Raw genomic sequence first — 26,058 nt, forward strand, 5'->3', positions numbered from 1 at the left:
CTGGGCTCCAGCGTAGCCTCCAGGAGCAGACCTCTGCTCTGACGGACAGGCAACTACCGGAGCTCAACATCCCACTGGAGGAGTGCTGAGCGCTAAAGGTGCAGTCAACTAAAGACGAGAACACTGAAGTCAGAAACCACATTAAGAGTCAGGACCATAACAAATCACCACTCACTTCCCTTTGTTCTCCTTGGAGATCTTTAAAAAAAAAAAAAAAAAAAAAAAAAAAAAAGCCAATAAATCTGTCCTTATGTGATTCACCAGTATGGCAAGACTTCTCCAAGGCCTGCCAGCTTCTGAGCTTAAAAATTGGAGGATTTGGGGAAGAAGGGTTTCCGGAGTCTAATAAAATCGACTATGAGAAGGTCTTTAGAGGAAACCAAATGGAAAACACCTCATACCAAAAAAAAATGGTCTTTTTAAAGAAGTAGCATTTTATTTTGCACGTATAAAGCACTGAACTAATTGCTGAGTGGTAATGGAAGGCTTTTGAAAGGACTGACCTTTCAAAACACAGTGATCTGCTCACTGTAACATAAATAGAAGTATATGAACCGAAGCCACAAAAATGTTTTTCTTTTAACACAGAAAATGTTGAAAAGAGCCAAATGAGTGCCATTTCCTTCAAGGTCATGTTGGCAAAGCTATGCATTTATTCCCACGTCTGTTCAGACATTCTGTCTTGGAAATGAATTATCCAATCACATTCTTGAATAGTCTTGATATTCACAGGGCCTCTCTGTGCTACCTGCAGTCTAAACACAGCCACTCGGAGCAAACAACATATACAGGTAACACTGGCTGGTCTACTGGACACTGTACAGATTTTAAATGACCAGCCCTACCTACCCTACCCCTAGCTCTGTGACATTCAGTATATTTCTCTCAACCCAGATATCCTCTTCTGTAAAAAGAATATTTATGTTGGGAAGGAGTTTTAAAAAAAATTGGAAAAAGTATCAATAATCTATAAATGTTGGGAATCCTAAATCTTCTCTTAGTAAATTTTTTCCAGAACATTTTTTTGGCAATAGAAAGGATTTGGAAGGGCTGCCTGGGTAACTCAGTCGGTTAAGCACCTGTCTTTGGCTCAGGTCATGATCCCAGGGTTGCAGGATGGAGCCCTGAGTAGAGCTCCCTGCCCAGCAGGAAGCCTGCTTCTCTTTCTCTCTGCCTGCCACTCCCTATGCTTGTGCTTTGTCAATCATTTTTTTAAATTTAAAAAAGAAATTATTTGGAATCAAAAGTCATTGGTTTTGAATTCTTCATTAACTCCACTATAGTTCAGCAACTACTGTAAGTCTGGACAGAACGGCCTGATGCTTTTGGGAGTTCAGAATGCCCTGGGCCTTGAGCAAGCTAGCAAATATTTCTAGATCTCAGTTTCTTCATCTGCAGTAAGGGATAATAGTAATGATCTCGAAATAGTTCCCTTAGAATGCTGTGTATTCCGTAATGAAAAGGTATTTGGGGCTGAACAAAGTTTCCCCCAAATTCATTCCTCATTAAGTACTGAAGCCCTGAACCCCAGTAGCCCAGAACGTGACTGTATTTGGAGATCGAGCCTTTAATGGGGTAACTAGGATACAATGAGGTCATGTGGGTGGCCCCTAATCCAGTAGGGCCGGCATCCTTAGGAGAAGAGATTAGGCAGACAGACATGCACAAAGCAAGGGAAGACCTTATCATAGGGAGAAGACCGCCTCTGCGAGACAAGGGGAGAGGTCTCTGGAGAAACCAACCCTGCCAACACCTTGGATTCCAGCTGACAGACTGTGAGAAGATACATTTTTCTTCCTTACACTACGCATCTGCAGCACTTTGTTATGGCATCCCTGGAAAACCAGTACAAAAGGGAAAATATTCTAGTCCTACATGCTCGGGTAAGACCACTCCTCTCCAGCTCCCCCACTACCATTAGGGGGAAGAGAAAATCGCAGCACCTCAGCCATCCCAGCCAGATCCCACCCCCTCCCCTTCCCTGCCCCCAGCCTTCCAAAACCCCTTGGAGCTCCACCACCAAGGCTGATCCCTTTTGCCATTTCTCTATTTCCACAGAGAGACTGACTCATCGCCCAGACTCTCCCCTTCACAAGACTCTGTTTATACCTAATTTAACCCCAAACCCTAAACCTTTTCCTCTGTAAGTTACGATATTACAATGTGTCATTGGTAAAATGCCCACAATCTTTTTACTAAGAGTTTCCTTTATTCTTCTGTTTTACAGAAAGTTGGTTTTCCCTGAGAACGTGGATTTCTGTGCAACACTCCCAAATGCGGAGTATTTTTTGCAACCACTGAGCCCAGCAGTGAGGCAGGTTATCCTCGTAGCTCTTCGTTGCAGTTTTTCAACCAATTTCCCTTTCTGTTCTCTTAAAAACCTCCAGTCTTAAAACCTACACCATGAGAAAACCCGTCATTCCCTCCTGCCAGTCATCAATAGGCCTCATCACTCCTGGATTTTGTCTCCTTTTTGTCACTCTAGCAACCTACCATGATTTCCAGTGATTTTGAAATTCTTGGGAGAAATCCTCCCAGGTTCCTCAACCTCCTTTTCTCCAATGACTTTGTTCTTTACCACCTACTTCCTACTGTCAACGCCATCCTCTAGGACTAGGTCATGTGTCACCCATTACTCTTCTTCCTCTCCAAGTGGTTTCAAGCCTTGCCTTCTGTTCATCATCCACTGTATTTCGTTCATTCACTCAATGACTACATCCTGGGCACTGTTCAAGATGTTGCCCACACAGAACAGATCAAAAAGAACAAGAAATCCCTGCATTCATGGGAACTCACATAGGATTGATAGGAGAGCATAAACCACAAAGGAAACATATGGTATTTAGCTTGTGATAAGGGTTACCAGAAAAAAAAAAAAAGGCAGTTGTATGCCAATTAGGACTCAAATTTAATGATAAAGAAAAATAAGTCAGAAAAGAGATTAGGGAATATTGGAGGAGTTTTTTTTAAAAAATATTGAGGGATCTCACAGTATTTGAGATCTTCTTGCAGATGATCTAAGAGTGTTCTTCAGAGAGGTAGCAGGAAATGCAAAGGACCCAAGACGGGAGTTTATCTGGGGTGTTTGAGGAATCATGTGCAGACTGAGGGGTCTCAAGGTGGCTGACGAGGAGAAATGGTAGAAAAGGAGTCTGAATAAGGGGTAAAGGGGTGGGGAAGCAGATCCCAGAATTCCAGAACTCCCAGAATCACATAAACATCCACCCCCCCAACCCACTGATCTGACCCCATAGTCACCGTCCCTAACACCGTTACATCCTTACTTCCACTCTCACCCAGCTTGGATTCAATGGTCCATTCTATATTCACTCACTTGCAAGCGCTCTCAACTCCTTTCCCTCACTCAGATATTCAATGGATAAAAATAAAACCATTTAAGTCCAAATCTCTGCCTACCCTGTAACTGCACCCACAGAGTTAACCATGGCTGGAGACAAGCACATAGCATGCTGATTAATTGTACCTTAAATTCACAGCCACAAATCTAAAATGAGCCCTTAGTGTGCCCCAGCAACCCCACTGTATTTATCTCCTTATAAGACCATTTCACACCCTCTTCTCCTTTGGCAACCATCCGCCGCCACCTCCTCCTCCTCCACCTCCTATCAGCTGATGCTCTTGCTTCCATCCACCGACAAAACATACCATCCCACTGCCATGTTTGCCAGCCTGCCACCTCTATGCCCATACAGCCGCCCTCCCTGTTGTTACCATGGATATGGTGCTCTCGCTTATCTCTCAAGATTCATGTTTTGCTTAGGCCATGGATCAGATGCCCTCTTACCCTACAAAAAAACATCTCTCAAGCAATGGTGTCCCTCTCTTTCCTGACCCACCAATTCTTCCCCTTTCTACTGGGTCAAACATACCAATATGCTCTTATTATCCCATCTTTAAATATACATACATGCATTTTGACTATACATCTTTTAAAAAACACAATTTCTTTGTTCTACTTAAGCCTTATCTATACTGTTTTGGATGGAGCTGTGACTCCCCCTCCCCAATAATTCATATTCTGAGGTCTCTAAGATTTTATTTATTCACAAGAGACAGAGAGCGGGGCAGAGATTCAGGCAAAGGGAGAAGCAGTCTCCCTCTGGGGAGCCCAATGTGGGACTCAATTCCAGGACCCCAGGATCACACCCTGAGCCAAAGGCAGACAGATGCTCAACCACTGAAGTCCCCATATATTGGGATCTTAATCCTATTTCAGTTCCTTATGTGGAAATGGGGTCTTTGCAAACGTAATTACTCAAGAGGTGGTCATACTGGAATAGGGCAGGCCCTAATCCACATCACTGGGTGTCCTTATAAAAAGGAGAAACTTGAACACAGAAGCACATACATGGAGAGAATGCATGTGAAGATGAAGGCAGAGAGATTGGAGCGATGCAATAAAGCCAAAGAATGTCAAAGATTGCTAGCAAATCACCAGAAGCTGGGAGAGGGGTAGGAAACCGTCTCCCTCACAGCTTTCAGAGGAGCCAGCCTAGCTGACACCTTGATCTAGACTTCTAGATCACAACTGCGAGAGTCCATTTCTGTTGTTCAAGTCCCCAGGCATGTGGTACTTCGTTATGGCAGCCCTAGCAAACTAATACAGTGGATCCCTCTGATTTTTCTCCTAGTTCTTCTCAGCCCACTCTGATCAGGCTTTGCCCCTGCTTTACCACAGCAAATCAGGTCGGAGTCTCCAATAGCATCCCCGCAATTGAATCCAGATACTGATATCCAGTCTCAGTGTTAATTGACCTCACAGCATGTAACAGTTGTTCTTCATCTTTGACGTATTTTCTGTACTTGCCTTCCAAGATAGGATCTCTTTAGGTTTTCCTCCTACCACGCCAGGCATAGGTTCTCCATTCTTATCCTGGTTGCTTATTTTTCATCTGCTTACTATTTTTATCGTAATAGGTTACATAGAAGCAGAAAAGTAAAAGCTTTATTCTCAGGCCCGTAAGTTATTATAAAGACTAGGACTATGTGACCACCACCTAGACAAGGATCTAGAACATTCTGGAACTCCAAGAAGCCCTACACATACCATTTCCTAATGAAAATTTCTATCTCTCAGAGGTACCAACTCTCTTAAAATTATGATCTCCCCTAAGAGACACATTTAAGTGTCCCATAATGATTGTATGTTTTTCTATTTTCAGAGGTCTATCAAATTTTGCTTTATAGGTTTTGAGACCTAAAACCATAACAAATTTAAATTTTCACGTCTCGGTGAACTAAGCCTTTTACCATTTTGAAGTGATTTTCATTAGCACTAGTAATACACTTAGCATGGAAGTCCATTTTTTCTAATAATTCAGTTATACCAACTTTCTTTTGATTAATAGTTTTTTGTTTTGTTTTGTTTTTTTACTTTCAAGATATCTGAATCCCTACAGTTTAGTTAGATCGCTTATAAACCTGCACTTTTGGACAGAATTTTAAGATCCAGTCTGAAAATCTTTGTATTTAACTTGAACATTCAGAGCATTTACATTCAATGTGGCACTCTGAAGTCTCAATCTACCATCCTATTTTGCATAATGTTTGCTTCATTTATTTTCTGCTTCTCTTTCTTGCATTTGGATTGACAATATTTTTATTTCATTTCTTTATGCCTTCTATGAATTTAGAAATTACACTATTTCTTTACAGACTGTCTTGGTCTACTCAAATTGAGAGAGAGAGACAGACAGAGAGAGACAGAGAGAGACAGACAGAGACAGAGACACAGAGACAGAGACACAGAGACACAGAGACACAGAGACACAGAGACACAGAGACACAGAGACACAGAGACACAGAGACACAGAGACACAGAGACACAGAGACACAGAGACACAGAGACACAGAGACACAGAGACACAGAGACACAGAGACACAGAGACACAGAGACACAGAGACACAGAGACACAGAGACACAGACAGAAAGAAAGAAAATTACCATAGACTGGGTGGCTCAACAAATTTCTCCATTCTGCAGACAGGGAAACCCAAGGTCAAGGTGTTAACAGAGTTGACGTCCGGTGAGTGCTCTCTCCTTGGATTCCAGATGACTGCCCTCTCATTGTGTCCTCCCATGGCCCTTCCTGGGTACATGTACACACAAGTGGAGAGAGAGCTTTCTCTTTCTAAAGGCCTCTGATCCCAAAATGAAGGCCCTACCGTCACGACCTAATCTAACTCTAATGACTTCCTAATGGTCCGTCTTTAAATGCTATCACAGTGAAATGTTGAAGCCCTAACACCCAGAGAGGAACACAAACAGTCACTGCATAACAATAATTATTCTAGAAGTTATAACATGCACACTTCAATGATCAAAGCCTAAAGTTAATTAAAACATTTACATTGCTTCCAGATAATATAAAAGCCTTAGAACACATCTGTGTTTTAACACTATTATACATTATTACTATTTCATACACGGGACACTTATTTACACCCATCCATCTATTTTCCACTTTCTTTGCATTCAATTCCTTCTGCTCCTCAGTCCTTGAGGTCACTTTCCTTCCATTTGCAGTACATCCTGTAATACCTGCTGATAAAAACCTCACTTGTTGTTTATCTGGAAATGGCCTTGTGTTTCCATTCTCAAAATAGATTTTCGCCCATCATAAATGGTTTAGCAGTTGTTTTCTTTTGGTCCATTCAACATCTCTTCTGACTTTTATCCTTGCTGTTGAAAAGTCAATTGCCAGTTTATCAGTCGCTCCTTTGAAGACACTTTGATTTTTTCCCCCCTTCTGGTTGCTTTTAAGATTTGGTTTTTACATTTTCTCTCTGATGTATTTAGATGTACAGTGGTCTCCCTTATTCACAGGTTTGCTTTCGGTGGCTTCAGTTACCCAGGTCAGGGGACCTCCTGACATGTACTCAGAAGGTCAATAGCAGCCTAGCACTACATCAAGATGCCTAAATCATTCACCTCACTTCATCTCATCCTGTAGGTATTTTATCATCCCAAATCACAAAGAGGAGTATGCTACAATAAGATATTTTGAGAGACCCCCCCCATCACATGATTAGTGTATTGTTATCACTGCTTTATTATTAATCTTATTGTGCCTGATTTATAAATTAAATTTTATCATAGGTACATATGTGTAATAGATATAGGGTCAGTGCTATCCACTGTTTCAGGCATTCACTGTGTGTCTTTGACTATATCCCCAGTGGATGTGGGTGAGAGAGAAACCTCTGAGCTTTCTATTTTTCTAGAGTTCATTGAAAAATCTGTTCTTCCAATTCATGGGTATGGAATGTTTTTCCGTTTCTGTGTTTATCTCAATTTCTTTCAAAAGTATTCTGTAGTTTTTAGAGTACAGGTCCTTTATCTCTTTGGTTAGGTGCAACTGTTGAATCTGAAACTAATGATGTACCATATGTTGGCTAATTGAATTTAAGTTTTTTTTTTTTTAAGTGCATGATAACTATCAGTCATGTGTTCAAATATTGCCTCTACCGCATTCTCTCTGCTCCTGAAATTCTAATCTCTAACTCCATCCTCTGGGGATCTTTTTTTCTAGGTTTTCCATCTCCCTCCACCCCTTTTATGTTACATTCTGGATAACTTCTTCTGATATATATGGTAATTCCCTAATTGTCTGATGAATCTAACCTGGCCAAACAACTCCACTGAATTTTTAAGATTTTATTTATTCTTGAGACACACAGAGAGAGGCAGAGACACAGGTATAGGGAGAAGCAGGCTCCCTGCAAGGAGCCTGATGCAGGACTCGATCCCAGGACCCTGGGATCACGACCTGAGCCAAAGACAGACGTTTAATCACTGAGCCACCCAGGTGCACTTCCACTGAATTTTTAGTTATTATTGAGCTTCTCAGCTTTGGAAGTTCTATGTAATTCATTTGCAAATCTGTCATTTTTATAGATTTTATTTTATAGATTTCTGTTATAGATTTTATAGATTTCTGTTAATATTTAAGCTTGCCATTTATTTCTTTAAACCAGGAAGCATAATTGTTTTAGAATCTATGCCTGACAATTCCATCATCTGAAGTATTTGTGGTCTATTTCTGCAGAGTGAGGGGAGGCTGGCTCTAAGTCTCCTTATTTCTTTGTGAGCTTACTTATCTTTGTGTGAACACTGAGAATTTTTTTTTTTATAGAGCATGTCTAAGACCAGGGATGAATGTGCTCTCCTCCAGAGATGCTTTCAGTTTGCCTCTGCCAGCGGTCTTGGGGAGAGGACCACTTCCAGCCAATTTCCCAGCTTGAGGTGGCCTGACTCTCCCAGAGTATGCATAGATAGAGGATGCACATCTACACAGAGGCCAACCTGCTCTCCTGACTCTCAGGAACAATGGATTTTCTTTTTATTTTCCTTTCCTGCTCTCTTTAGTAGAAAGGCAGGCTTCTCCACAGTTCCCTACTATTAGGTGTCAGGGAAGCAGTTGGATTTAGTTCTACTCTATGTTTACCTCAGATTTAACCCTTCGCAGTCTCCGCTTAAAATTTAAGACATTCCACCTGAGGCAGGTCCTGGACATTGGTCTCCTTTGCTCTTCAGGCCACTTAACTGAAGCCTGAGTGCGCAGTAGCAGCAAATGTCCTCCAGACTTGGGGAGCCAAATAGTCTATTTTTCTAACTTTAGTTTTTCTCCCAGAATTTAGACTATCTTCCAAGTCTTGCTCTTACATTGTTGAGGGCTACCTCCCTCATATTTTATCCAACATTTTATGTTATTTTCTGTACAAATATTAGAATAACCAAGCTTACTTAACTGGAAACAAAAATCTCCCTTACCTCAATCTTAAAAATGGCCCAGTTCCCCGTTTTTAGACCTCTCCTTTACTCTACCTACACATATTCTCTACGTTATCTTACCCAGATTCATGGTTTTAAATATCTTTATGATTGCATGAATATCTCCACCATTCTTAACTCGTGTGTTTTATATGTATGTGTGTGTGTATATATATTAAACTCGTGTGTTATATATGTACGTGTGTGTATATATATTAAACATCCAAATCAAAGAAGTAAACTTACATAAACACACACACATTTGTAAGTCTATTCTGCTTCTTGACTTAGAGGTCCAGGAGATCCCTCAAAGCTGGTAGAGCCTTTTTCACCACTCCTCCCACATCCTGTATCCTCTCCATCCTGCATGCTCACTCCACCCCTACAAATGGCCTGCGGGGCTCCAAACCTCGCATGTTACCACTTTACACATCTCCTTCCTCTTATTCACTTTCTCCAAAGTCCATTTACACGATCAAGGAAAGACTTTTTAGAGCATCAGTCAAGATTGAGGGTTCCCTCTGGTGTTTTCCCCACAGCATCTGCGTGTACATCCCCCACTGCATTCATCAGACCCATAGTGAAAGCATTTGGTTTACTGTCTAGGGTCCCCCAATAGCTGATAAAAATCTCGGGGAGCTAAGACCAACTCATTCATCATTATTTCCTAAGTTCCAGCACCATATGTGACACAAACTTGACACTGTACTTTACATAGAATTCATTTGCTTAAAAAAAATGTTAAGAATATTTGAAAAACAATTAAAAAAAAAAACCTCAAAGTCTGCAACACGACAATCACATTTGAATAAGTACACATCCTCCCCACAAGATTCCTTTGAAGGGGACGAATATAAAGTTGCTTGCAGATGTCTGCAAGTATTTTTTTTTTTAAACATAGTTTCTCTCTCTTCTACTACAAACCTCCTCTCAGGTTAATCCTTAATGCAGAGCAAAAATAAAAGCAGCAGGGATTGTAAATAGCTCAATTATACCTGGGCAGTGGGAAAGGTATTATTTGTGACTTCTACTCTTCATCCTATCATTTTCCAAAGACAGACAATTGGATTGCCAAATAAAATAATTGCCATCCTTCCACTGGCCCTTTGGATACTGTAAGGGAGTAATAAGGAGGCCTCAGGGGTGTATCTCTCCATGCCATCCATCAGTTTCGGCATTGCCTCTGCAGTCATTCAAATGTTAGCCTCAATGAGCACCATGGATCATACACTTCTATACCAAGTGTTCGAATACCGACAGGTATACTAAAAGCATCGATGAGTGGTTTTCTTTATGGGAAAGAATACATCATTTAATGAAATGCCTCCAAACACAACTCTTGTGACTTACAGAGAAGGGGCAAGAGCAAAGAGAAGAGTCCAGGCTGTACTGTAAGAGACATTGGATCTAGACAGAAAATAAGCCAATCGTTTTTTGACATTTAAGAGAAGCAATTCATAACTCTGCTCTGTTTCCAAATTGCTATGTCCAGGATCCACTGACTCTTTCAGGGTCCCTGCATCTTAGGAAAAGATGGTCCAAAAAAGAGACAATAAGAGAACCCAACACGAATTTTTCTTGTCAGTAGAGGCTCTCTGGTCAGCCAAGTACCCCTTCCAACATGTTCTGTATAGGTCTCAGAAGATTTGAAAACGTGATTCTGGCAAGTTAGAGGAAGAGTTGAAATGTATTTATGCTGGCAAACTTGATTCTCAATCTAGCTAAGCTATCATCACAACCCCCAAACTCGAGAGTTAGCACAGCAAACCTTTATTGCTCACTCCCACTGCACATCTAATGCAGGTCAGGGGCAGAGGGAGCCATGATCATTTTAGTCACCCTAGGGCCCCAGTTACTAGAGGATTCCTCTCCGCATATACTGCACAACCCCAAGAAGGAGTGAGGGAGGCCACTGGCTGGCTTCAGTCTTCTGCAGGAAGTCACACATGTCATTCCTATGCACATCTTGTCAGCCACAGCAATTCACACAGCCATACCTAACTGGGAATGGGATAAAGCAGCACCATCCTATCATGTGCACAGAGAAAGAACTGGAATATTTGTGAACATCATTTTCAACTACAGTGACCCTTCCCATATTTTCACATGTCCTGCCCAAAGTGCTTTAAGTGAATAGGATCCTCAGAAGGCACCCCTCAATGCTGAAAACCACCAGTGAGCTGTGGGAGGGAAAGGATAGGTCCATAGCAGAAGACTACCAAGTAAGGAAGAGGCAGAGGGATTGAAGCCTTTGGGTGAATACAGAACTAGATCACCCACTAACTGTAGCAATTTGCCAATTCAGGCTAAGATGATACAAGTAAAACCAAAGTGAAAATTTGTTTAGTGCTTTGAATTATCCAGATAAGTTATCTTGATGCTTATTAATTCACTCAACAACAAATGGATGACTATGTGTGGCAAGGAAAGTAGACCTAATGAATACAATTAGGATAGGAAAATTATTAAGTAGTTACAATCCCTTCCTTATTTCTAAGGATAGTGGATAATAATCTTTTATTCTGTTGAGGTAGGGTTAAGAGTAGAGATGCACATTGTAAAAGAGGAAAAGGCTAAGTCAAAACATAGATGATTAAGAGGTCTGGAAGAGGGTCAAGAGACTAGAACACGAGTAGCCAAGTGAGGGCTGGAGATGGAGGGAAGAAGAGAAGGACTGGCAATGATGGAGACATGGGGGAGGAAGAGCAGCAAGAATGGCAGTTTCCCAGGTTAAGATATTTGGAAAGAATCCGAGACCTGAAAATAGAAGGTTTGGCTGTCCAGGGTGTATAAGCCTGTCCTCACAAAGGCCTCCTCTGCGAGCCATCAATGTATTTCAGTATAGGATTGTATTTAGAGAAGAATTGATGATATACCTAAATTGGCCCCATGGGTCACTCAAGGAGACCTAGGCCTTTGGAGATGATCCTGTAACAGCAACATGGATAAAATAAAGCAGAAGCACAGAGGCAGAGAAATCCGACTTTGTTGAGGAAGAATAGGGAACAATTTGAAAAGAGGTGTAACAGGAGGAGACTTTTAGAAATTTTGGAATGAAGTGAAGTTTCTTTTGTGTGGAAATATGTCATTGGCAGCCATGCACATGCACACCCTCCAGTAACTCCCAATGAGTCTCATCCAAGCATAACCCCTAGCCCTTGAGTATGTGTGGACACTGCCCCACTTCTATGCAATTGAATCTGGTGAAGGTGATGGGAAAGCTACCCCCTTATGTTAGGTTACCTAAGACTCCATCCTAGCATCCTTGAGTGAGAGCACTTCCAACTGGCCTTGAAGATGTAAGGGGACACCTGGCCAGAAACACGGGGGCTCAAGGATCTGAGAGTGGCCTGGCTGACAGAAATCTCCATGTTTCAACCACAAAGAACCCAACTGTGCTAATAATTTCATGAGATTGGAAGAGAACACAGAGTTCTGGAAAGGAATGCAGTCCAGGCAACACTTTGATTAAAGCCCTTGAGATCCAGGATCAGAGGACTCCACTTAGCCTTGCCAACCCTACTGTCTGATGAAACAATAAGCATGTGTTATTTTCAGCCACTGAGTTTGTAGTAGCTCGTTAGGCGGCAATGGTAAATCAATGCAAGAGGTGAGTGTCAAGGACTAAATAGGAGCTGAACAGGAAGAGAAAAGGCAGAGGCAAGAATACAAGGGCATAAAAAATGCTGAGTACTGGGTATGGTCGGTCTGCAGAAAGGAGGGAGCAGTGGGCTACAGAGAAGGGGCATGGGCAAGATCATTAAGAGCTTGCTCCTTTTCCAGAGGGGAAGTTTAGGTTTTACTGTCAGGTTATAGGGGGCTCTTACCAGACTTTTGCCATGTTTTCAGATTTCTGGGACTTGAGACAGGAGACAAGCTATGGATCACAGCTACCCTGGCTCCATCAGGTCTTTCAGCTTGCTACCATATTCCACTGAGCCCCTAATTCAATGGAGCAACACATGACGAAAACTGTTCCAAGCTCCTCAATAGATAACATTTTCTTGTTGGAGTCTAACACCTGAGATCAACCTATACCATTAATATACATTTATTGAAGAGTATATGGACCTAGCACTTCTAGAAAACTTGACCTCAAGGCTTAAATTCTATTAAGTGATTGTTAGTAATCCATGCTTCAAGCTTTCAAGCAGCAAGTCTTCACCCTTACAGGAACTTAGTTATTTTTAAAAGTGCTTTTACATGGTAATTCAAATTTTCATGCCCATATTCACTTTTGAGTGAAAACTGACTGTTCTGTAACAGAAAATACCTCTGTCCACAGGATACCCTGACCCCAACACAATTCCACCACAGCTGATGGGACCGTGTATGAGCAGTGGGTTCAAGAGCAGCAGATTCATCAGTTAACCCATAACAAAGGGCCTGGCATTGCCAAAAGCTGGACCAATAAGACGGCCTTAAAATTCTTAGCTCAAAGAAAAACAGAATGAGGTAGTGAGCAAGAGCTGGAAGAGACAGGTGTAAAAAAGGACTTTACAGCATCATCCAAACTTCTCAACAGATACTTTTGATAGTGAAAAAGAGTATACTAGAAGTTATCTTAAACTTTGTGATTATAATTACTGCCAATTATGAAAGCGTTACCAAAAATAAAGAGCCACAGATATACACCATGCACTAAATTATGAAAACCACCACAGTAAGAACATTCAGAATGTCCTTGATTGGCTTTATGCCAGGACTTCTCAGCCTTTATTTTCTGCAACTCACATACCTCACCCAAAAAATTTCCTAAGTTACTTAATGAACTTGTGACAACTTTGCATCTCACGGGCTCAGGCCACGGCACAACCAGCTGGTAGACTAATTGGCTGGCAGAGGTGGTGCTGGAGTATTTCTCCCATAGCCAGCCAGGCCAACAGGTTAGCTCCAGCTGTTCCTAATCAAAGTGTATTGTTTTATTTTTATTTCATCTACATACTATCCTTGAAGTGAGGGATAGTCACTAGATTACATTAAATAATAAAAGGGTCAAGAAGATCATCATAGTCTTTCAGATTTAACCATGGGTTTAAAAAAAAAAAAAAAACCTACATTGACTGCACTGGCATCTCACACTCTACTAGACAAAACGATGGTAAGAGCTAAAAGTACAAGGTGAAATGTCTACCAAACCAGGTCTTTCTTTAATGCTATTACTAACATTCCATTAAAAGTGAAAAATCCAGGAGGCACCTGGGTGGCTCAGTGGTCGAACATCTGCCTTTGGCTCAGGTTGTGATCCCGGGGTTCTGGGATCAAGTCTCTTATTGGGCTCCCTGCAGGGAGCCACCTTCTCCCTCTTCCTAGGTCTCTGCCTCTCTGTGGGTCTCTCATGAGGAAATAAAATCTTTAAAAAATGAAAAATCCAGGACAAAAGCTAAACCAGAAGAGATGCCAGGACAAGAACTACCAAATGGACCTATCATATGCACAGTGGACATAGGGAGATCCCAATATAATGGCCAAATGCAAACCAAGGTTACGACTCATGCAGGTGTCCACAGTGAAGCAGAGACAGAATGTGTGAGTCGTGGGAACTTGATGGTAGAGAGCAATTCATAAGTCATTCCCTACTGGATCCTCCTTTCACACCAAGCAGATCTTTAGGATTCACCCCCACGTTCATGAGATAGCCTGAATAGGTCTTGTGTTAACATAGACCCCCGATCACAGTAGCTTACCACTGGGAGAATTCTTTTCACAAGCAACAGAGAACTCGACCCAAACCAGGTGAGGTTAGAAGGGAATGCACTGGGTCACATAACTAGGCACGGGGTGGCTTCAAACCGGTCTGGATCTCTACCTCAAATGATATCACCCTGACTTCTCTCTTGGCTCTGCTTCCTCTGAATTGGCTCCATATTCAGGATCCTGACCATGTTTTCCCATAACACAGGCTCCCTCCCCATGGGGTTAACCACTCTACACCTCATGTCACTACCCCAGCAGACAGAGTCTGTGTCCTAGTATTCTCTTTTAAAAGGTTTCCTCTGATCAGATCAGCTTAGATTATTTCCTCAACTGAGTTAACCATCACGTCCAAATAAAGAGGAGCAGCTGATTGATTGAACCTACGCAGGGACCTCCACGGGCACTCTGGACGAATCCTATTTAAATCTCCTGAGACAGGCTGTGGCTAGTTGTCCACCAAATGTTTCACTTTGCCCAGGGACACAGTTTCCCTGAGACCAAGTGACTCATCTCCAGCCAACAGATTGGATGTGAAGTGTGTCCCCTGTTGGCCAGGCCCATAAAACCTCCCATGTAATCCTTGTAACAGGACAACAATCCAAGTTGTCCTACACAAAGTGTTTTAATATGGAATACTCATGATCTCTGGGTGGCTCAGTGGTTTAGCACCTGCCTTTGGCCCAGGGCATGATCCTGGAGTCCCTGGATCGAGTCCCACATGTGGAGCCTGCTTCTGTCTCTTCCTCTGTGTCTCTCATGAATAAATAAAATCTTAAAAAAATACAGAATATTCTTAAATTTTACACTGAAATTTATATTAGAAATTTAGTTCCTTGATTGCACTAGCCATGTATCAAATGCTCAAAAAAACATGTGTTAAATACCTTAACTCTGTCATTTCTCTGGCAGAGTGGTGGCCCCGAGTATACTGTGATTGGTTTTAATCATTGCCTTATGTATTCAGACCTGAGGATCTGACTAGAATAAACTCTAGGTCATACACCCTTTTTTGTTCAGTATCTAAAGTCTACCATAGTTCTGGCCTCTCGGTACACAATTAAGGAGAATAACAACAGGGGCACCCACCTGGCTCAGTCAGTTGGGCATCTGGCTCTTGGTCTCAGCTCTGGTCATGATCTCAGTTTTGTGGGGTGGAGCCCCACATGGGGCTTTGTGCTCCGCGAGTCTGCTTGGGATTTTCACTCTTCCCTCCCCTCCTTGGGCATGCACACATTATTAATGCACACATTAATCTCTTAAAAATAAAAGACCGCTAAGGGCATGCCATGTTCTGTAGAAGGAAGAGCTTCCTAGAAGGTAAAAGAACTAAGTCCCAATGTCCTCCAGGCTGCCTAGCATGTATGGTCACTCTGTTCCAAATCCACCCTTCATTGCCCTGCTTGGGATGCTGGAGTAGTTCTCTTCCACCTACTGTACGATATTAACCTGTATCCATAGTGAGCACTGAAGAAACTGGCAAGAGGACAGGTTTCCCACCTCCCACTCCCCGCCTTGTAGGGTTGGTCTCCTTCTTGCTCTCACAGTGCTGAGCCAGTGTGCAGAACTAACGCAGCTCTCCCCTACAGACTGAAGTGGCACCTGTGCAGACAGAATTCCAGTGAGCTCTTGGGCACCCCGACCCAAACACAGGTCTCCTAATGGCGAGGTCAGCAGCCCTCCCCCCACAGGTAGCGTCCCAGGAAGCATCAGCATCCTAGCAGGCAGTTGCCGGTCTAGGACTGCCTGCAGAAATACAAATCAAAACCACAATGAGATACCACCTCACACCAGTGAGAATGGGGAAAATTAACAAGGCAGGAAACAACAAATGTTGGAGAGGATGCAGAGAAAAGGGAACCCTCTTGCACTGTTGGTGGGAATGTTAACTGGTGCAGCCACTCTGGAAAACTGTGTGGAGGTTCCTCAAAGAGTTAAAAATAGACCTGCCCTACGACCCAGCAATTGCACTGCTGGGGATTTACCCCAAAGATTCAGATGCAATGAAACGCCGGGACACCTGCACCCCGAGGTTTCTAGCAGCAATGTCCACAATAGCCAAACTGTGGAAGGAGCCTCGGTGTCCATCGAAAGATGAATGGATAAAGAAGATGTGGTCTATGTATACAATGGAATATTCCTCAGCCATTAGAAACGACAAATACCCACCATTTGCTTCAACGTGGATGGAACTGGAGGGTATTATGCTGAGTGAAATAAGTCAATCGGAGAAGGACAAACAGTGTATGTTCTCATTCATTTGGGGAATATAAATAATAGTGAAAGGGAATATAAGGGAAGGGAGAAGAAATGTGTGGGAAATATCAGAAAGGGAGACAGAACATAAAGACTCCTAACTCGGGGAAACAAACTAGGGGTGGTGGAAGGGGAGGAGGGCAGGGGGTGGGGGTGAGTGGGTGACGGGCACTGAGGGGGACACTTGACGGGATGAGCACTGGGTGTTCTTCTGTATGTTGGTAAATTGAACACCAATAAAAAATTATTTAAAAAAGAAAAAAGGACTGCCTGCAAGCCAGTGGGGGATTTCCAGCTTCCCAGTGCCAGCCCAGAGATGCTCCCGTTATGGAGCAGCTTGGGCCCCAGCAACCCAATGACCTTCTCTGCCAAGTGGTGGGGACCATGGCCACACCCTCTCCAGGGTGGCCTGAATTCCAGGGATGAGGAAGGTCCTCCTCCCCAGTTAGCTCCTCCCTGAGAACTCTGAGCCCTAGAATATATTTCAGAGTTCTTTCCTGCCCACCCACCACCACCACCACCACCCCCCCTTAGTAAAGTCCTGTAAATTGTTAATAACTCTTTATAGGAAACTTTTGTGTTCGAATTACTGTTTGGTTTCTGACCCCTGACTGGACTCTCACTGCTAGATCTCCTTGCAATTCCCTGCTCAGGTGAGGTTGGGCGGGGTAGCACCAGTCCCTTAACCTCAGACTTTGAATCTTTTCTGGAAAATAGGAATATCTGATTAGCTCAAAGCTCAGTAACTAGAGCTAAAATCCTTGGAATTCCAGTTGATACCTCCCTTAAAAAGCAATTTCACGTTTTACACAATTATTAAACTACTGACATCTGAGAGGAAATACAGACACTATCACAGTTCAGGTTTTACGGATACTGTGTGGGAGCTGGGAGTTGAGAAAGGTCTTGGAGTAGACTGTGCATGAAGCATTACCCCATTCATTAGCCCATCAGATTTTTTTTTTTTGTATTTAATATTGCCGAGTGGCATTTTCTTCCAGTGGGGGGTCTCCAGGGACCATCAGGAGTGGAAGAGTTGTCCCATTCAAGACTGAAGCAGATTGGTGTCTCATGCTACTGGGCACCCAGCAAGACGGGCATCTTCAATTATTCACGTTGGCTTCTCTACAAGTCACATCTTGCTCAGGCTATTAACCCGTCCATCTCAGAGACCAGCATGATGGAAACTTTGTGAGGTCATGTGGTCTTCTCTGGGCTCTGGTGGCCTGACTGGCGCTTGGGCACCAGGGCTGGGCCACTCTGCTCTATGGAAACTTGGAACAGAAAGCTACCGGGGTGAAGCACCATTTGTTTGTTCTTTGTTATTTTACTCACTGAGTTATTTCCTTCATTGCAAACCCATCAATCATCCTGAACTTAAGACAAACCCACAGAGAAATACAACAGAATTTAAAAGTGAAAACAAGAGGAGGGAAAATTTTCCCAGGCTTAAAGAAAAATCTCATCCAGCTGCTGATAGTTTCTAAAGAAGGAGGGGGGTGGGGAGAAAAAGACTGGCATATAAAGATGTTTGTCCCTTTGCTCCTTCTGGCTCCCAGATCCATGGGAGTTGGGTTGAGTGGTTTAGAACAAACATGTGGTAGGTATGTCTGAGCCTGGGATGAAAGGACAAGGGTCTGCAGGGCTGGTGAGGACCACCCCCCAAAAGCAGAAGGAAAATGGCCATTCCCAGTGCACCATTCAAGGACACCCATTGCAGGATGAAGGGGGAACGGGCTGGGCTCCAGAACCGGTGACTGGCTTGCCTCACAGAGCCCTCTGCTCACCACCCTGGCATCCTGACCCCTGCACCTTCAGTGTCTGGCTCCAGACTCCCTGGACCAGCAGGAATCATGCCTCTTCCATCACTTAAAAAGACTCTGATGTGTCACCCCTAGTGAGGAGCAGAAGGAGCCAGCCACACACTTCAGAGTCAGGCAACACCCCAAGAGGCTGGCAGGTCCTAATCACATCGCTGTGAATCAGGATTCCACACAGACTCCTTCCTTTGCCCAATTTTGAATTTGCCCCCACTCCCATACTATCTCCACACACACTTGCACACCCACATAGCACCAGACACATTGGTCCAACATCCCTCTGCACACCCTAACATACTTGCAGACACGCACAAAGAAGCCCATGCTCATTCACAAACAGGACCTCATGGCTGCTTCCAGAATGCTCTGATCCCATGAGAGGCACCATAGGTTCCAATTAATATGATTATATCAAGGAAGCCCATGTGTTTGGGGTTGAAGGAGAGCAGTTTGCATTGCTGTTCATAAGGGAGGAAAATGCACACGAGATGTAATTTTGGAGCACATCATTGATGCATCTCGTGCTACTTCTCAATGGCTTCCTGACTTCACAGCCTTAGCAACCACTATGGTAACCTATTACATTAAAATCTTCGTAAAGGTACCACTTTTGGAAAAAATATAAAGGCTCCAAAGAAACCATTTACTCCCCCCTACTTTACTCCCAGAGCCCCAGACATAGCCCTGGGCCTGTTAATAGCACCAACTCCTGTTCTGGCAGGTGGCAGCAATTCTGGATTCCTCATTTAGGATTTGCCAACATTTCACTGCTGGTGGTCAAGACAGTGCTGGTAAAATGGTTTTTTTTTAGGTCATGATTGCCACAGATCAATAATGGCCACAAATCCTGCCTTCTCCCATCAAGACATGAAGTCTAAGTCCTTTTCCCTGGACTCTGGGCCAGAGACCTTCTCTGACCCAGTAGAATGTAGCATCTATGACAGCCCATGCCAGCTCCAGGCCTAGTAGAGTCATCATCTTTTGCTCTCCGAGAGCTGTCCCCCACCATGTAAGGTCAGCTACCCTGCCGGAGCCAACACGCAGAAAGAGAAAGGCACGTAGCCAGCCCCCAGGTGTTCCATTCATTGCAACAGAGGTGCCAGATAGGCGAGAAAAGCCATTCAGTTTCTGCTCCAGCCAATCTCCTACTGCATGCAGTCACCAGTGACCCCAGTCCCTACCACCTGGAACAGCAATGAGCTGTCCCTCCAAAGCGCTGCTTGCTATAGAATTCTAGGTTTTAAGGAACTAAGTTTTGGGGTGTTGAGTTACGCAGCAACAGACAGCAGAATGCTTAGGGGACTAGTGAGTCCCCAGCTGAAGCATCAATGTGCACACTGACCTCCATCCTATAAGACACAATGTTGTGACACCTTAGATCTTAAGCCACTTATAAATGTTTCAGGAGATAAATATGGGACTTCTGAGAGATCCTCAAGTCAGGTGTAATTATCCCTATCTTATAGCTGAAGAAACAGAATTTAAAGACCAACCTAGGGTCACAGGTCTAGAAAATAGAACCAGATGTAAAACAAGCCAGAACTGATTCCAAAGCCTATACTCCTTTTGAGACAGCATGCTACCCCTCAATCATCACGTGATTCTTCTGGTACCCAGCAGCCCGAGGACACTTCCCACAGATGAAGTAGGTACCACTGGACAAGATTTGTTTAGTAAACAAAGGTTTCCCCCAAATCCCAGGAAACCCTCATCAGGGGCTTTTGCTTTCTTGCTCCAGAGCACATTTCAGTGCACTGGGTACCACCTCCATCCAGAACCAATCACAAACAAGGATTTATTCATGTAAGCCTGATCTCTTACCAGCTATTACAATGTGAGTGCTTTGGATTTTCTAGTTTCTTGGTTTCATTGTAACAGAGCACGCTGCAAATTTTAATAATATGATGTCCGACAAAATTAAGATCTTTCCCTGGTCATTTTGTAGTGAAAATTAAAGGGATAGAAGTTTTGCAACAGCAACATCCACAATAGCCAAATTATGGAAAGAGCCCAGATGTCCATCGACAGATGAGTGGATAAAGATGGGGTGTATGTATACACAATGGAATATTAGTCATCAAAAAAATGAAAGTGTGCCCTTTACAATGATGTGGATGGAACTAGAGGGAATTATGCTAAGCAAAGTAAGTCAATCAGAAAGACATTTATCATATGATCTCACTCATGTGAGGATTTAAGTAATGAAACAGGATCACAGAGGGAGGGAAAAATAAAACAAAAATCAGAGAATCAGATGAACCATAGGAGACTCAATCCTCGAAGGGAGGGGTTTGGGGGATGGGGTAACTGGGTGATGGACACTAAGGAGGTCACTTGTAATGAGCACTGGGTGTTGTATACAACTGATGGATCACTAGACCTCTGAAACTAATACACTGTATGTTAATTGAATTTAAATTTTTTTAAAATACGGGATTAAAAAAAGTTTTGCAACAAACTTCTTGGGGGGGAGGCAGAGGGATAATCAGACTCTAGAAGATGAACAACTGTGCCTCTTTCAAGATTAAACTCAAGTTATTCCTTCAACAAACATTTGGTAAAGCCCTCCTTCTGACCTTCAACTTCATAGGAGAAGCTCCTGGAGCCAAGAGCCTCAGCCCCAGAGTCTGGATCACTTGACCAACATCCATCCCACCTGCTACTTTACTAGCAGAGGATTTGTTAGACCAATGAATCATCATTCCCAAAGCAACGTGCCTGAGGCACACACGTGTACATCTGGACGGCCTCACAGACCTGACCTGGTGAGCCTTCCTACCCGCTCCTGGCAGCAGCTTCCTGGTAGAAGGGGGGAGCAGGCCTTTACGGTCAGACTGAGCTGGGCTCAAATCCCGTCTTTACCGCTTACTGGGTAATCTTGGACAAGACTGCTCATGGTTTTAAAAGTTATTTTAAGAAGGGGATACCTATCCTTTCTCCTTATCTCCGTATCAAAGGAAGGCAGAGAAACACCTCGGGTATGTTGGTCCAACATGGTCAGTCAGATCGGTCACAGAACAAGGGCAGGGATGGGAGACAGACTACTCGTCGTCCCCCAGTACACACTCTCCCTTCTTCCCAGGGAAGGGATCCGCCAGTTAATGGAGCCCGTGAAAGGCGGCCACCACTGCTGCTGGGTGTACGGCCACATGACAAAGCTCTGGACAAGAGTCTAAAGTAGAAGGATCAGTTATCACCCTTGTGACAGAGTTATCTCTTTAAAGATTTGAGAGAGCGAGTGACAAGAACAGATGGAGAAGGACAAGTAGACTTCATACTGAGCCCAGAGCCTGATACAGGACTCAGCCCCATGACCTCATGACCCATAGATTATGACCCAAGCCAAAAATCAAGGGTCAGACATCTGATCGGGCCACTCAGGCACCCCAAGACTCCTTTAAAGGAGGAGGCCTGCCCTGGTTATTTCTTTCCTCATTTCTGCCAACTGGAATGTAGAAGTGGAAACTGGAGCGTGAGCAGCCATCGTGAACCATGGGGGCAGAGTCCCAAGGATGGCAGAGCAACAGGGACAGTTCAACAACAGAGGCTGATGGCCAGAGTTACTAAAGTAAACGAGCTTCACTATCACCCTGTTTTTTGTTACCCACAACTGAACTTAAGCTTTATCAGTACTGGAACTTAATAGGATTGGTGGTTGAATTTGTTTAAGAACAGGTTTTCCAAGAACATTTATTCCCAATTCCTTAAAAACGGAGTCTATCCTATTGCCTGAAGTGTTCATCTTTAAGCAAGGATACCGTGGGCCCCAATTTAGGAGGCCTGTTAGCGGAATCCGCGGTATTCAGAGCTCTTCAAAATTGTCTAGGAATCCCTGTGTCTTCTGCCACATCAAACCACATTATATTCATTCAATGAAAATAATCCTACCTATGGGGTTTAATGTTTACCATGTGCTAAGTGCCACACACTTGACCTAAAGTATCTCCTTTTATATTTTCAACAGACTTGTGAGTAGGTGTGGATGTTCCTGTTCTACAAATAGAAAGCACCAAGGCTCTCGGCCACCTGACCATCTGCCTTCCCGAAACCCCGTACTGATGAATTCAGTCAGGACCTGAGAGCACCAGGTGCCTGCTTCCCCGTATGTTCTCATATCTACATCTGAAGAAGGTGAAGGGATAAACCTCATAGTGCTATGTAGAGAGATGTTCCCTTGCAGACATGATTCCCGAATATAAAAGACATCACTTAAAAAAAAAAAAAAAAAATCTTTTCTCCCGCTGATGTGTCATACCAGCTCACATAGAAGCTCCCAATACAGAAGCAGGATTTGGATTAACATCCACTCACCCTCGATTTATGATATTTCATTTCAAACCTTATTGATCTATCCAGCATTGATAAAGCTTCTCAACTTTGGGTTGGCTCCTAAGATTAATTTTGAATCATGCATTCGTGCCCTCAATCATTTTAAAAGACCAGGCTGCAGGCTCTAAGATAAATTTTGAGAACAGCCGAAAATTTTTCACCCATTTAATTTGGAATTTGTACTTGTCTCCACTTGAGGTACCTGGACCTCTAGGTCAGATGCCAAAGTCCAGACCCTGGTTCAGGTTCTGTTGCCTGAATCCCATTTAAATATATATATATATATATATATATATATATATATATATATATATATATATATATATATATTAGATGCATAAAAATATCAAGTAAGGTAAATATTTGGCCCAAAGAGGATTTGATGTTAGACAAATATGCAGACTTTCATCAAGTAAAATTATCCTGGAAATACAGAACCTCTCTTAAAGCAGTACTAATGAAACACCTGAGCCAGAAATGTTCTTAGCTGAAACCAAAGTACAGCTTGACACATTGATGGTGCTGTAAGTGGTTAATGGGTAAAGATTCCTGGGCATCAACAGCTGAGGATCAGGGTGATCTCAGCAAGAGAAGAGCTGCATTCCCTCAAGGAAGACTATCTGCCACGAGTTCGCTTTCCCTGGTCTACACAGTCACATCTTCCGTTTGTAGTGAAATAGGCCCAGAGAGCCCGGGCCGGGGTGGCTGCTATGGCTTACAATTGAAAAATGAGCTACCTCAAGCCTTGTGTTTATCTAGAAGTATTAGGAACAGTTTGGTCTTACCCTTTCAAAGCGGTCATGCATGGGTTTTTTTTTTTTTTTTTTTTTTTTTGAAAGAGACCGTGTGGGCTGCTCTGAAGGTCTCCATGCTCACCAACTCAAGATCAGGGAGGGAGATCTCTGGAGCCCCATACGCAGGTGTACCAATGCCACTGACGCTCACATACTTTCCTTGTGACCCATGGGAAATCCGTTAATTTGCCAAAAAAAATGGACCACACCTATACCATGTGCTGGGCGTTGCTCCGGCTGCCATCTAAACCAGACAGAGCTCCTGCCCCCATGCAGTCTACCTTCTAGTGTGGAGACAGGAGGAAGTATGGGAGTAATAAGTCCCCACTGCGGATACTTTGGATTCTGCACCCACATCCACACGGCACCCACTATTCGGTACAGAGGGATTCTCGTCACAAGCTGATGAATCGAGGGCTTCCTCTAGCCACAGGTGTAGGATCTGCATTTACAGGACCAAGCGAAAGTGCCAGTGAATTAATGCCCCAGAAGGGACCCTCAACCAGGAAAGAGCAGGAGGGGGTAGGTTTGTGTTCCAAATCTTCCCCCTGCTGACTGGCAGGACCTTAAGCATCACTGGTAGAAGGTCTCCTCTTGGCTCACTCTCCTCACTCCTCCAGGGCAGCAGTCGGCATTGAAGGGTTGCCATCTGTCCTCCTGCTCCCCCTTCACCTACCGTCCCAGGGTTTCAGCTCCACCAGTCTAAGTTGCTTCCCAGTGAGTTTTAGAGCAAGGCCCATTCCTGGGCCACGTCCCAGGGCACCCTGGAGGGCGGGTGCCCAGGGGGTGCCACAGGGGAACACCTCCACATACTTCACCTCCCTGTGGACATCAGCCATGCCCCCTCCGGTTAGATCAAGATTTTTGCCCTAATGGCAGGGGAACCCCTTCAAGAGTCATTCCCTCCCTGGGCCTGCACCATAGCCCGAGACACATGGACCACTCCCTCCAGCTTCCTGGTTCTTCATAGTTCTCACACCCGACTGGGTGATGTCCAGGCACAGTTGCCCCATTAAATTCTGTCCATTCAGGTTACACTATGGTTTGTGTCCTAATTGGACCCAGGCTATTTTAATGGCCGTTTCCGTTCATTCCTAGCTCAATTTATTAGAGACATGTCCCCAAGCCTCCTAAACCTCTGAATTACCAGCTTTACCCAACACACCTGAAGAGGCTTCCAGATGCTTGAAAACAGATACCTTTTCCCTAAGGATTCCACGTTTAAATATCGATGCTCCTCTGAATAAGCAAAATTTTGAATATTACAGATTTCCATCTCCCTTTTATAAAACTTATAATTTGTAATCCTTTATCACTGCCTCTTCTTCCACTCCCTTGGCAGTGCAGAGAGATGGGGGATCCCCAGGCAGACTCCTCACCCAGCACGGAGTCGGACACGGGGCTCGATCTCACAACCCCGAGATCATGACCTGAGCCAAAATCAAGAGCCTAATGCTTAATGGACTGAGCCACCCAGGCGCCCCTTGCCTTTTGAATTTCTAATCCCAAATGAGAACAGGTACCATTTCAATCCTGTTCATTGCAGACACCCCACCCCAAGAGACTGGATGGGATCACTAGGGAACAAGGGTAGAAGAAATATCTAAAAACAAAAGATGGTGGGGGGGGGGGGGGGGGACTCAAGAGAATGAGGGGATGAGTCTCTAGGCATCCACCTTCCCATAGTGGAATCGCGTTGGCATTGTGGAACTAGAAGGTTTGACGGAGAAGCAACCCCCACCCACCCACCCCCCCGGGACATCTGGTATCAGGAAGGTAGAAAAGATGGCGGAAAGCACAGCTGAGGAGAGGCACAGACAGGGCCAGACCTACCCAGGGCCCAGCAGATGGAACTGGCTTAGAAGAGATCCAGAAGTTCTAAGGATCCTGAAGGAAAAGCCAAGAACCTGTATTGATGCTGCATGAGAACAGCGGGAGGGGGGAGGGTGCATACCCAGCAGGTGCCGCTGGGCTGCACAGACCAGGTGGGTCACAGGCCACATTGAGGTCACCTGCGGCACACGGCCTGAATGAGCAGAGGTGGCCCAGGAGAAACCACCTCTCCTCTAACCTGTCATCACCCTGGAGGCTGGGGGGGGGGGGGGGGGGGTGCCAGCAGGAGGCCACAGCCGAGTGCCACCCTGGGATGGATTGGGATGGAGGAGAGAACTCCGGCCCACCTGGGATACGCCCCTGGATCAGGTTGGCTATCTGTGAAAGGCCCAGGACCAAGGCCTCCCCCACTTACGGGAAAGAAAACGCCTTTACGGTTACAAACTGGGTGTGGGGCCGCACTCACAGGTTTGGACGGTGGTTGTAGCGGTTCAGTTTAGACCTGTTACAGGTGGCCTTGAGGAGTGCTTCCCAAACT

This window comes from Vulpes vulpes, chromosome 4, assembly GCF_048418805.1.
Source record: "Vulpes vulpes isolate BD-2025 chromosome 4, VulVul3, whole genome shotgun sequence".
Classification (NCBI taxonomy): domain Eukaryota; kingdom Metazoa; phylum Chordata; class Mammalia; order Carnivora; family Canidae; genus Vulpes; species Vulpes vulpes.